This window comes from Mobula birostris, unplaced genomic scaffold (assembly GCF_030028105.1).
Source record: "Mobula birostris isolate sMobBir1 unplaced genomic scaffold, sMobBir1.hap1 scaffold_673, whole genome shotgun sequence".
Taxonomy (NCBI): Eukaryota; Metazoa; Chordata; class Chondrichthyes; order Myliobatiformes; family Myliobatidae; genus Mobula; species Mobula birostris.
In genome coordinates this window covers 22,162-35,466 of record NW_027278392.1, presented here as the reverse complement: position 1 = coordinate 35,466, position 13,305 = coordinate 22,162, and the positions used below count along the sequence as shown (strand labels likewise).

The 13,305-nt window shown below is 45.7% G+C and overlaps 1 long non-coding RNA gene across 1 annotated transcript in view; it reads right to left on the bottom strand.

Moving 5' to 3' along the window:
• Positions 1-12,909, bottom strand: part of LOC140193650 (uncharacterized) — a 45,243-nt gene extending 32,334 nt beyond the window's left edge. The window contains exon 1 of the long non-coding RNA XR_011884908.1: positions 12,783-12,909. This is a non-coding gene — a long non-coding RNA (uncharacterized lncRNA). The remainder of the gene's footprint in view (positions 1-12,782) is intronic.
• Between the last annotated feature and the right edge of the window lie 396 nt (positions 12,910-13,305).

Here is a 13,305-nt window from a genome sequence, read left to right as displayed (position 1 = left end):
TCTGCCCACCGCTGAGCACACCTACAAGGAGCGCAACGGCAAACAAGCAGAATCCATCGTCAAGACCCCACCATCCAAGACATGCTCTCTTCTCACTGCCTCCATCAGGAGGGAGATACAGAAGCTTTGGATCCCGCTTCACCAGGTTCACTCAACCATCAGACTCTTAAATCAGAGCGGATAACCTTACTTACCTCAGCTCTGACCACACTCACCATCCCTAGTTGCCCCTGAACTGAGTCAGACTGGAGGGGTAGACTGCCTCTCAGCACAGCGGGATGCCAGTGTACCGACAGTGACGCTGATTGCTGAGGAAGATTGAAAGTGATGGGGATGTTGTCTGTGGACACTTTACAACCCTCATTAAAGTATACGCTCAAATGGATTTCAAAAATCAGGATTTAAAAGGAGATAATTGCTGGCCAGTCAGCGGTAGCAGTATTTACAGCTGGTTCATTTCAGGCTTCCAAATAATACTTGCTTTTGATTAATGCTACTAATCTTCGAAGCGTAGCTCACATTTGAAGCCCCAAGCCATTAGACTTGCAGCAAACCTGCACAACAGTTGTTAGTGGAATTCCATCAACATCGAGGTCAGATTCAATCCTTCAAAAGGTGAACCCATTACATTGGAAATTAATGCTCACCACTGTTTTGATATTCTGATGCTTGTCCATTCGTTCACCCTCAGGGGGCGCTGCGTGATGGTGGAAACAAAGAAATCTCACATATGGAAAAGATCCATCTGCCAGGGCTTTAGAGTTAGTACAGCACAGAAACAGGCCTTTCGGCCCATCTAGTCCATACCAAACCATTTAAACTGCCTACCCCTATCAACCTGCAGTTGGTTCAAAATAGAATATACAATATAGAACATTACAGCACAGTCCAGGCCATTCAGCCCACAACGTTGTGCCGACCTTTTAATCTACTCTAAGATCAACCTAACCCTTCCCTCACATATAGCTTCCATTTTTTTATCATCCACGTGCCTAAGGGTTTTTTAATTGTCCCTAATGGATCTGATTTTACCACCACCCTGACATCATATTCCATGCACCCAGCACCCTCCGTGTTGAGAACTACCTCTGACATTTCCCCTATACTTTCCTCCAATCAGCTTAAAATTATGCCCTCTCCCCATACCTACCCCGGGGAAAAGCCTCGGTCTATGCCTCTTGTCATCTTACACATAAGACCATTATTTATAGGAGCAGAATTAGGCCATTTGATCCACCGTTTCATCATGGCTGATCCATTTTCCCTCTCAGTCCCAACCTCCTTCTCCCCATAACCCTTCATGCCCTAATTAAGAATCTATCAACCTCTGCCTTAAATATATCCAATGACTAGGCCTCCACAGCAGCCTGTGGCAATGAATTTCACAGATTCACCACCTCTAGCTCAAGATACAAGTCACCTCAAAGAGAAAAGCCTTCACTCACTCAACCTTTCCTCATAAGATATATTCTCTAATCCAGGCAGCATCCTGGTAAATCTCCGCTGTACCGTCTCTAAAGCTTTTACATTCTTCCAATAATGAAGCAACCAGAACGGAACTCAATATTTCAAGTGTGGTCTAACCAGGATTTTATAGAGCTGCAACATTATTTGGTGGCTCTTAAATTCAATTCCCCAACTAATGCAGGCCAGCATACCATAGGCCTCATTAGCAACTCTATCAATTTGCATGGCAAATAGGTCAATGCCTTGAAATCCAAAGAGTGGACAATATGCTCTGTGCCTGGAATGGATGCGAGGCAGGAGCAGCAGGTGAGGGGGAGAGAAGGGAAGGGGTGTAGGTGGTACCAGAGGGCAGATCTTTCAGATACTAATCTGCTAGGATGTGGGAGAGTCAGAAATCAGGCTGGAGTCTAGGCCTCCGCTCCGTGCTCTGGGTTTGAAGGCCAGTGATGCCCATGGATGAATGCCAGGTCAGCAGGCAATGTGCACAAGGCCTGGCGAGGATAAGGGTTGGTGACTCCCCAGAATCAGAGATACATACATGACGGAGGAACAAGGGCCAGTGACCTTCTAGGTTGGCAAGTTGGAATCTGAGGCCTGAAATTCAAGGTCTCATCATTGCTGAGTCCTGGAGTCAATACCATACCTCAAAGACATAAGTTGAAGGGCTGGAAGTTGAGGCCCAATGGCCAAAGCCTTGGGTCTCCAGGTTCACAAGTTCATTGGGAAAGTCAGGCACCCGATGTCTGTGAGTCCATGAAACCACTGGAGGCTGGAGACCCAGAGGCGGCCCATCCTAGTGCCGGTGGTCTGTCTGAGTATATGAAGGTGGGTGGGTGGGAGGGAGGAAAAGGGCTAGTTTTGCTGTTGCTGTTATTGCTTGTGGACATGCTATGTTGGCACTGGTATGTGTGGTGACACTTGTGGGCTGCCCTCAGCACATCTGTAGATTGTGTTGGTTGTTAACACAAACGACACATTTCGCGCATGTTTTGTTGGAATCTGAATCTGAAGAGAAAGGGAGGAAGGGGGGGAAGAGTGATGAAAGGAGGGGTTAGGCAAGAAGAGAGAATGGGGTCACCCCGGCTGAGGTGGTAGTTTGAAAGTTTACTTTGACGAGGATTGTCAAGTGTCAAAGACTGCCATCATTCAGCCTAGATGAATTGGTGACAGAGACAGTGACACTCTTTAGTCATTCTTAAACCTTCACAGCGTTGAAACAGGCCGGTGGGTTTATTTAGTATTCTCCTCAGTCTGTACAACATATTTCAAAAGCAAACACTGCAAAAGGTGTCATCCTATCTTCAAGATTCAACTTATTATTTGCTGACACTTATCAAGTTTGTATTTATCGAGGGCAGCTCTTTGTTGACTTTGAAGTATAATTCAGTATCAGGGTTAAGACCAAGGGGCTTGTGGAATTAACCCGTGTGTTATTCAGTCTCCTCACACTCAGTTCTTCCTTCGCTTTCATGTCACCAGCTCCGTGGCTCGCTGTGAATACAGAGCATTTGAAGATCCACGCAGGTTTTTAAAGTAACACTGATGAAAATCTTCCAGCTTTATCAGCCAAAAAAAGAGCCCTTTCTTCCAATCTTTACATCGAAGTGTAATCAATAAGACGGCTGAGCGCTTCGAGTTCCCAGGCATAAGCATCACCAATAGCTTGTTCTGGTCCAACCATGTAGAAAACTACGGCCCAGAAAGCACACCAGTACCTCTACTTCCTCCAAAGGCTAAGAAAATTTGATATGTCCCTTGTTGACCTTCACTAATTTTTATCGATGCACTGTAGAATGCACCACAGCTTGGTACAGCAACTGTTCTGCCCAAGACCATAAGAAACTGCAGAGAGTTGTGAACACATGAAAACCAATCTCCCCTCTATAGACTCTGCCTACACTTCTCACTTCCTTGGGAAAGCAACCAGTGTAATTAAAGATCCCCTTCCACCTTGAGCAGTCTCCCTTCTCCCCATCCCATTGAACAGAGTGTACAAAAGCCTGAAAGTACGTACCACCAGAGTCAAAGACAGCTTCTCTTCCATTGTTATCAGACTTAATGTATGACTCAATGAACTCTTAACCTTACAATCTATCTGATCATGACCCTCACACCTAAACGTTTACCTGCACTGCACTTTCTCTGTAACTATTGCACTTTATTCTGCACTCTATTATGGCTTTTGGGTGGTGGGGTGGAGGTACGTCTCTACCAAAGGACATATGAGGTGCTCCTTCCCTCCGTTAGCCTGCAGGTCACCCTTGGGCAAGGTGTAGCACCTGCTTAGCCCCTGATCATGGTCACATGAAGCTATGGGAGCAGGTGGTGGATGGTCGTATGAGCAGCTGGTGTATATCACAAGTCCTGGTTATGTGACCACTGACACCAGGGAGACAATCTCTGAAGAGTATTGATAATGGCTGAGGTCACCTGCCTTGTAAAGACACTGCCTGGAAGAAGGCAATGTAGAAAAATTTACCAAAAACTATCATGGTCATAGACCACGATCGGCCACATCATACGACATGGGACATAGTGATGATGATGATGACTGTTTCCCCTTGTCTTACCTCAATTCACTGTTGTAATGTAATGATCTGTATGGATGGTCGGTAACCACAAAGTTTTTCTCTGCACCTTGGTACAGGTGACAATAATATACCAATTTAACACAAGCAAAATGCTGGAGGAACTAAACAGGCCTGGCGGCATCTATGGAAATGAATAAGCAATCGATGTTTCAGGCCGAAACCCTTCTTCAGGAATAAACCAATTTACCAATTGCCAGTCAAACATTGGTCATCTGTCCACTCCTGAAGTAAAATTGTCTTTGTCACACTGGGTTCTACTCTTTGAGCCGAAGATTGTTATCATCTCAGTACCACATCCACTTGCACCTAATCAGATTTGACCAGAGTGCATTTGTACAGAGACAGACACTGGGAATCAGTAGCAAGGGAAGCAAGAAGAAAGGTGAGTGGGGAGAGGGGAATATCCCCTTTCTACATGCTGAGTCATTGTGGTCTGGGCTGTACCATGCCTGAAACTAGATCCAACAGGAATTTTCAGCTGGACATTGCTCAAGTTCAGCTGTATACATGTATACCAAGCTAAACAGCATTTCTCCAGACCAAGTTGCACAACACAATACCTATAGCTCACACACAACACATAAAGTAATACTATCTCAAATAAGAGTGGGCACGTGGCCAAGTGGTTAAGGCATTGGACTAGTGACCTGAAGGTCGTGAGTTCGAGCCCCAGCTGAGGCAACATGTGTTGTGTCCTTGAGCAAGGCACTTAATCACATATTGCTCTGCGACGACACTGGTACCAAGCTGTATGGGTCCTAATGCCCTTCCCTTGGACGACATTGGTGTCGTAGAGAGGGGAGACTTGCAGCTGCAGGTCTTCCATACAACCTTGCCCAGGTGCAGATCCATGGTCTCGCAAGACTAACGGATGCCTTAATCACAAATAAATTAACAAATAATAAAATATGTTCCAGAAGGTTGACATTTAGCACCAGGTGAACCTTTGAGGTGCATTTACAACACAAGTTAAACCGTAAAGAGTATAACGCTACTGGTGCCTCATACATGATGAGACCTGGGCGGTGGCGGGGAGTTCAGTAGTCTGACGGTGGAGTTGGATCAGTTTCAGATTTATCACATTACATCGTAACATACAGTGAAATACGCCATAACGAACACTCCCAGCAATGTGCAAGTGGAGCTATACATCCGGGCACCAACAGAACGTCCCCAGAATGCTCAGCAGAACAACACAGAACACAACAAAACTAAACACACCCCAATCGAAAAGCAACGACAGCAAATCAGACCCCACTCCTCACTTTCTCCTTGCTAACCCACCACATGCACAGCCCAGAACAAGCAATCTCCTTCGGTCTGCAGCCTCCAGCAGGAAGGGTCTAAAGCTCACCGATGCCTCTATTTCCTCAGTGGCCGAAAGACAATTGACATATCCCCTTTGACCCTTTACCAGTTGTTATTGAGGCTCCACAGGGAGCATTCTATCCGGATACATAACAGCTTGGTCCAGCCACTGCTCTGCTTGTGACCACAGGAAGCCGCAGATAGTTATGGACACAGCTCAGCACAGCCTGGCCTCTGTCTGCACTTCTTGCTGCCTCCATAAAGCAGCCAGCAAAATTAAAACCCACACCCACCCCGGACAGTCTCCCTTCTCCCCTTTCCCACCGGGCAGAAGATAAAAAAGCATGAACCATCAGGACAGCTTCTACCCCACTGTTAGCAAACTTGCTGGTATGGATCTTAGATTTGCTCCTACCAGGAAGGAGGTACAGGAGCATGAAGAACTACATTCAACAATTCACAAACTGCTTCTTCCCCTCTGCCATCCAATTTCTGAACAGTCCATGAACAATACCTTTTTATTCCTTTATTTGCTTCACCAATTTTTGAAGAGATTTTTATGTCTTTGCCATATACTGTTGCTGTAAGACAATAGATCTTAAATCATCTAAGTGATAATTCTAATTCACTGTAAAAAAAAACTTTGCCTCAGTTCTCCCGCGGATTCTTCTAATCTCCATTCTTGAGTGGTTTGATTCCCTTTTCACCGGAGAAGGTTCTGTCTTCTCATGAAAAAAGATCGTGGTGATCAATCTCCAGCCGTCAATCAGTTGAGGATGAATTTGCACCGCGGGTCACGAACCTACTCACTCAGACAGCATGCCCTGCGAGGTCAGTTTCCAAAGGGTATCCACTCAGCAATATCGAAAGATGAATTTTCTGAAAATCTTCCTGCGTTTCACATTCCGGACAGTGCTGAGGGACAAGTGAGGCCGGGGAGGAATCACACTACAGTAGTCCCTGCTGTAGGAAGTGTGTGGAATTGACTGATTGGATACAGCAGGTATGTTGGTAATATTTAACACTGCAGTTTATCATCTTGTCTCTAGTTGGCAATGTGGTGAGTGGCAGATTTAGCGGCTATTTCTGTATGGCAATGATTCAAATAGAGAACATTTCAACGGACTGAGGTATCTAATGTGTGAAATACAGCACACATGATGGAAGTGTCATCACGTATATACACACACACACACACACGGCCCTCTGTTAGTCAAGATTAACCATGGATATTCCGTCCTGCTGTGCCTGTGATACACAAGCCAGGGCAGCTCGACATGGAGAGTAAGCTGTTGTCCCTGCAGAAAGCTCCCCCTCTCCACCCAGCTGATGAATCCAAAGAAACCCGAAAGCAGAGACTGATACAATTTGGAACCAGCAGTGTCGCTGGGGTTGCCAGTCAGCGTTGAACTCAATGTGGACTGTGGTAGGGACTCCATTGCCTGATCTTCCCTGGGGTTTACTCTCGAAGCCTTCCCCATGAGTAGGTATAGGAGCCAGGCAATGGAGGTTTGAGATCAGAGTTTTCCTTCTCCTAGATGAGCTGCCAAGCACAGCTGACGAGCCTCATCTGCCTGAAGTGACTGGTTTTAAGGCTCCAGTAACCCATCTTTGCCCCTTCTCCTGTCATTAGAAACTGTTCCTCTGGCCTGAGTAGTTAAGCCACACGTGAAGGGCAGAATGGGGCCTCAATAATAAGCAAATGCTTTGAGAGGCTGGTTAAGGATTACATCTGCAGCATGCTACCACCCAACCTGGAGCCCTACAATTCACCCACCGACACAACTGATCGACAGATGATGCAATAGCCACTGCTCTACACAGTGTCCATACACATCTGGAGAAGAAGGATGCTTATGTGAGAATGCTGTTCTTGGACTACAGTTCAGCATTCAACACCATAATTCCCTCCAGGCTCAACAAGAAGCTCAGAGACCTCAACCTTCACCCTGCCTCATGTAGCTGGATCCTGGACTTCCTGTCAGATTGTCAGCAGGTGGTAAGAGTGGGCTCCCTCACCTCTACCCAACTGACCCTCAACACAGGAGCCTGCCAAAGCTGTGTCCTAAGCCCTCTCCTTACTCTCTGTATACCCATGACTGTGTCACCACCCACAGCTCCAATCTGCTAATTAAATTTTCTGATGACACTACACTGATTGGCCTAATCTCAGATAATAATGAGGCAGCCTACAGAGAAGAAGTCATCACCCTGACACAGTGGTGTCAAGAAAACAACCTCTCCCTCAATGTCACAAAGACAAAGGAGCTGGTTGTGGAGTACAGGAGAAATGGAGACAGGTTAGCCCCTATTGACATCAATCGATCTGGGGTTGAGAGAGTGAACAGTTTTAAGTTCCTTGGCATAAACATCACCGAGGATCTCACGTGGTCTGGACTTTATACTTGATACTTTCTTGTTGCCAAACAGTTGGTACTAGAACGTACAATCATCACAGCGATATTTGATTCTGCGCTTTAGGGGACAGGCTAAATTTCTTTAATTTTCTCAGGAAGAAAAGGCACTGGTGGACCTTCTTGGCAGTGGACTCTGCTTGGTTGGACCAACTCAGGTTATTTGTGATATTGGCCCCGAGGAAGTTAAAGCTTTTGACCCGTTCCACTTGCGCACCACCGATGTAAATTGGGTCGTGTGGTCCGCTACTCCTTCTGAAATCAACAACCAATTCCTTCATCTTGCTGACGTTGAGGGATAGCTTATTGTCTTCGCACCATGCCACCAGGTTCTTAATTTCCTCTCTGTACTCAAACTCATCATTACCCGAGATACGGCCTACAATTGTTGTGTCATCAGCAAACTTATATATTGAGTTTGATGGAAACTTGGCTACACAATCATGGGTGCACAGTGAGTACAGCAAGGGGCTGAGTACACAGCCTTGTGGGGCACTGGTGCTCAGTGTGATTGTAGAGGAGAGCTTGTCCCCTATTTTTACAGCCTGGGACCTGTCTGTGAGGAAGTTGAAGATCCAGCTGCAGATCTGAGTGCTAAAGCCCAGGTTCCGGAGATTAGGAATCAGTTTATTTGGAATGATGGTATTAAAGGCAGAGCTGTAGTCAATGAAAAGGAGCTTTATGTATGCGTCTTTATTCTCCAGGTGTTCTAAGGAGGAATGTAGGGCCAGAGAGATGGCATCTGCCATTGACCTGTTGCTCCGGTAGGCGAATTGCGAAGCGTCGAGGTTGACCGGTAGGCTGTGGTTGATGTGTGCCATAACCAATCGCTCGAAGCACTTCATAGCAATTGATGTCAGAGCCACAGGTCTATAGTCATTCAGGCATGCCACCTTGCTCTTCTTCGGCACTGGGATTATCGTTGCCTTCTTAAAACACGAGGGGATCTTAGACTGAAGCAAGGAGCAGTTGAAGATGTCAGCAAACACTCCAGCTAGCTCGCTTGCACAGGCCCGGAGAACCCGTCCTGGGACGCCATCTGGGCCCGTCGCCTTCCTTGGATTTATCTTCAGGAAGGCCCTTCTAACATCCTCCTCAGTGAAGATGAATCTCGATGCCACCAGGTCCGGTTCATCCAGAGGGAGCGGGATGCTCCTCTTCTGTTCGAATCTCGTGTAGAATACGTTAAGTTCTTCAAGAAGAGAAGCACCACAGTTATTGATATTCCCAGCCTTTTCTTTGCACCCAGTGATCTCATTTAGACCCTGCCATAGTCTACTGGTATCCCTTTGGTCAGCCTGGGCTTCCTACTTGGCTCGATATTGCCTCTTGGCGTCCTTAATGGCTTTCCGGAGTTCACGCCTGAATTCCGCGTACATACTGGCTGTGTGGTGAAAAAGGCACATCAGCACCTCTTTCACCTCAGATGGTTGAAGAAGTTCGGTATGGGCCCTGAAATCCTAAGGGCTTTATATCGGGGCACAACTGAGAGCATCCTGACTGGCTGAATCACTGCCTGGTATGGGAATCGTACTTCCCTTAATCGCAGGACTCTGCAGAGAGTGGTGTGGACAGCCCAGCGCATCTGTAGATGTGAACTTCCCACTATTCAGGACGTTTACAGAGACAGGTGTGTAAAAAGGGCCCAAAGAATCATTGGGGACCTGAGTCACCCCAACCACAAACTGTTCCAGGGTTACCATCCAGGAAATGGTACCGCAGCATAAAAGCCAGGACCAACAGGCTCCGGGACAGCTTCTTCCACCAGGACATCAGACTGATTAATTCACGCTTACACAATTGTATTTCTATGCTATATTGACTATCCTGTTGTACATTATTATAAATTACTATGAATTGCACATTGCACACTTAGATGGAGACGTAATGTAAATATTTTTGCTCATGTATGTGAAGGATGTAAGAAATAGTCAATTCAATTCCTCATTTTGAGGGGATGAAAAATATAAAAACAAGGATATAACGCTGAGGTTTTATAAGCGATTTGTAAGGGCTCACTTGGAGTATTGGGATTGGTTTTGGAATCTTTGTTTCAGAAAGGATGTGCTGGTATTGGAGAGGGTTCAAAGAAGTTTCATGGCATGAGAACAATTCCAGGATTGAAAGGCTTGTCATATGAGGAAGTTCTTGATAGCTCTGGAATTCAGAAATGAGGGGCGATCTCATTGAAACCTATTTAATGTTGAAAGGCCTAGATAGAGTGAATGTGGAGAGGATGTTTCCTATAGTAGAAGAGTCTAGGACCAGAGGGAACAACCTCAGAATAGAGGGATGTCCATTTAGAACGGAGATGAGGAATTTCTTTAGCCAGAGGCTGACACAACTGTATTTCTAGGTTATATTGACTATCCTGTTGTACATTCTATTTATTATAAATTACTATAAATTGCACATTGCACATTTAGACGGAGATGTAATGTAAAGATTTTTACTCCTCATAGTAATTTCTAAGGTAGGGACATGCTCGGCACAACTTTGTGGGCCGAAGGGCCTGTATTGCACTGTAGGTTTTCTATGTTTCTATGTAAAATTTGAAGAATGTAAGTAATAAAGTCAATTCAATTCAAAGGTTATGTGTGTGGGAGCATTTCAGTTACTGTGTGGCCGTGCATGCACACAGCTTAGGGAGAACAGAGCTCACAAACTGAAATGACATACCAACAAGCTGCAGGCAAACAAGCCGTCCATTGCCAGAACCAAAGGCTGAGGAATGAATTTCAGATCTTCTTTCTGTCTCCCCTCTCCATATTTCTACCATTCTCCTTGTCATTCTGAACAAACCTAACTACTTTCTATCATCCCTGCAAGCAGGTAAGGTGCTTCACCTGCCCATACACCTCCTCCCCCACCTCCATTCAGATCTCCAAACATTCCTTCCAGGTGAGGCAACACTTCACCTGCGAATCTACTGGGGCCGTCTATTGCGCCTGGAGTTCCTGGTGCAGCCCCCTCTACACTGGTGAGATCTGTCAGGGGACCACTTCGTCGTGCACCTCTGCCAAAAGCAGAACTTCCCGATGGCCAAACATTTTAATTTGTATTCGCACGCCTGTTCAGATATGTTGGTCCATGGCCTCCTCTTGTGGCAAGGTGAGCCCATCCTCAGAGTGGAGGACCAACACCTTATATTCTGTCTAAGTAGCCTTTAACCTGATGGCATGAACATCGATTTCTCCTTCCAGTTAAAAAAAATCCCTCCCCCGCCCCTCTTCTATTCCCCACTCTGGTGTCTAACCTCTTCTCAGCTGCCTATCACCTCCCCCTGGTGCCTCTCCTCTTCCCTTTCTCCTCTGGTCCACTCTCCTCTTCTATCAGATTCCTTCCTCTCCAGCCCTTGACCTTTCCCACCCAACTGGCTTCACCTATCACCTTCTTGCTAGTCGTCCTTCCACTACCCCCTTTTTATTCTGGCCCCTTGCCTCGTTGACATCACTGGTAGGTCACAAACAAGAGAAAATCTACAGATGCTGGAAATCCGAGCAACACACACACACAATGCTGGAGGAACTCAGCAGGCCAGGCAGCATCTATGGAAAAGAGTACAGTTGACACTTTGGGCCGAAACCCTTCACCAGGTCTGGAGGAAAGAAGAAGAACTTAACTGGCATGTGATGTTTTTCAGTTAGATCCGTCAGGCCACATGAATATCATGTTCAATTAGGTCAAAGTGAACCTCATTGGTTAAATCACGGGCCAAAGAGAACCTTACTGTTCACATGTTTATGACAAAAGGCTGAACAAGAAATATTAGTTAAAAGTTTAACTTTGTCAAAAACATCTCTTTGATGTCTGGAAAGGTCATGCTGCTCAGCTAGGAAGCTGAGATTAGAAATAAACCCTTGGTCCCTGGAAAGTGATTTGTAGAACAGCTAGTTCTCTTCTTCTGTAGTTCCTTTATCTATGAACCTCTGCCATGACAGCATAAATCAAGACTATCCTTGTTGTCTCACAGCCAGTTCTTATCACAAAATAATCCCTTATCTGTTGAACTTGGACCAGTTTTCAGTATAAAGAAAGACCATGAGCCATGTCCTTTGTTAGAGTGGGTTGGTTACGTTAGAGTCAATTCCCTGCTTAGAATTAGAATCAGGTTTATTTTCACTGACATACGTTGTGAAGTTTGTTGTTATGCTACAGCAGTACAGTTCAATATATAAAGTGTACTATAAAATGTAATTATATACAGCAAGGTGCAAAAGTCTAAGACACATATATATAGCCAGGGTGCCTAAGACTTTTGCACAGTACTGTAGTAATTTTATGTTTTGCACTGTACTGCTGCTGCAACAAAAAAAACACAAATTTCATGATGTGAGTGATGACAAACCTGATTCTGATATGGGTCTCTATTGTGGAAGGAAAGTGGGAAGGGAGTCAGGGAGAGGAGAATTGTGGTTGGGAAAAGAGAATGGGAAAGGGGAAGGGAGCAGGATGCACCAGAGAGACATTCCCTAATGATCAATAAACCAGTTGTTTGGAATCAAATGACCTTGCCTGGTGTCTCAGGGCTGGGTGTGTCTGCCCCCGCGTCACCCCCTGCCCCGGCACTCCTGCTCTGCCACCTGCCCCACACCCCTCCCTCAGCACTGCACCTTGAGTGAGGCCCCATCATAGCATTAGAGGCCATGGACCGACATGTCAGAATGGGAATGGGGAATGTAATTAAAATGGCTGGCTACCAGGAAATCTTCCCTGTTGTAGACGAAGAGAAGGTACTCAATCAAAAAATAGTGAGGTGCAGGTCTGTTCTGAAATGTGATGGAGGAGAAGAAGCTGTGAATAGCAGTAAAGAGCAGTTTATAGTTATTTAATGTATTTGTAATGAATATCTAGTATTACGGCTATAACCATACAACCTGTGCCTCATTCTTGACTTCTGGACAATATCTCCAGATCCAACACTGGTGAATGGAAATGGTGAACGTCTCGTTCAAATTGAAGATAACACAGGTAACTTGTTTACTGAAAATTTTTGAGGCACCTCTGCGGGGTCAAAGAATTGATGGCTGATTGCTCCTCCTCATATATTCCTTTGTCCCAGCCTCTCTCATGTCATTAGACCATGAATCACTGGGCCATAAATCTTCATTCCAACATACGGCAGAGGAGGACCTGAAACAAGATCACAGAACGATTCAGATTCAGATACAGACACAGATTTAGATTTACAAGTTCAGATTCAGACTCAGACTCGGGTTCAGGTTCAAATTCAGACTGATTTGTCACATATACATCGAAACATATAGTGAAATGCGCTGCTTGCATTAACAACCAACACAACCTTAGCATGTGCTGGTGGCAGACCAGAAGTGTCACCAGTGCCAACATAAGCCACAACAGCAAAAATGAAACAAAACACTGAAACAAGCCCCTTTCCCACCCACTCACCCTCACACACACACTGACAGACCGCCGCCAGGACTCCAACTGAAACAAGCCCCTTTCCCACCCACTCACCCTCACACACACTGACAGACCGCCAGGACTCCAACTGAAACAAGCCC